This window comes from Tenrec ecaudatus, chromosome 1 (genome assembly GCF_050624435.1).
Source record: "Tenrec ecaudatus isolate mTenEca1 chromosome 1, mTenEca1.hap1, whole genome shotgun sequence".
Classification (NCBI taxonomy): domain Eukaryota; kingdom Metazoa; phylum Chordata; class Mammalia; order Afrosoricida; family Tenrecidae; genus Tenrec; species Tenrec ecaudatus.
In genome coordinates, this window is record NC_134530.1 from 76,296,615 (window position 1) to 76,297,613 (window position 999).

Sequence of the window (999 nt, forward strand, 5' to 3'; positions counted from 1 at the left end):
AAAAAATTTCAACATAAAATTATCTCCAGTATTTTAACAACTAGTTTCTCATTTAGAAGCTACAAAGAAGTTGAAATACTTTGCAACTGATTCAAGAGTGCTATATAATTAATGATAGATTGTTAATATAATAGTTTATTTCTCAAAGAATGGTTTGTGATAGTAAAATTGCTGACACAATTCCAAATTAATTAATACTTCAAGGTTATGTTATTGTATCCTTTATTTAATATAACTCCAAATCAAAAAGCACTGATATAGCCATCAAGTTGACTCTGATTCGTGGTGACCCTGTAGAGTGTCTGAGACTGAAGCTTTTTCAGGAGCTGTCAGCCTCACCTTTCTTCCTCAGAGCATCTGGTGGATTTGAGCCCCCGACCTTGTAGTTGACAGCCCAGTGCTTATCCTACGGTGCCACTGGGGCTCCTTATCCTTTACTCATCTTGTCGATTTCCTAGGAGGGCCAATTGAATAAGCCATATGCCTTCTCATTTCCATGTCTGAAATATTGTTCTTCACCTTCTAGCTTTTTTAACTGCTGTGTCTTTGAAAACTTATTATTAATCTCTTTGCCTCAATTTTTTTCAACCGCAAAATAGTAAAGGTGTTTCTTGGTTGGATATTTTTGTTATACTTCTTCAATTTGTATGCTGAGCAAATAGCTAAAGAAGCTGGATTGTATGAAGAAGAATATGGTATCAGGACTGGAAGAATGTACAGAATTTAACAATGTACAATATGCAGATGACACAACCTTGCTTGCTGAAAGCTAGGAGGACTTGAAGCACTTGCTGATGAAGATCAAGGATTGCAGCCTTCAGTGTGGATTACGGCTCAATGTAAAGATGACTGAAATCCTTACAACTGGACCAGTAAGTAACATTATGTTATATGGAGAAAAGGTTAAAGTGGACAAGGGTTTTGTTTTGCTTGTATGCACAATCAATGTTCATGTAAGCAGCAATCAAGAGCTCAAAAGGTGCATTCCATTTGGTAAAT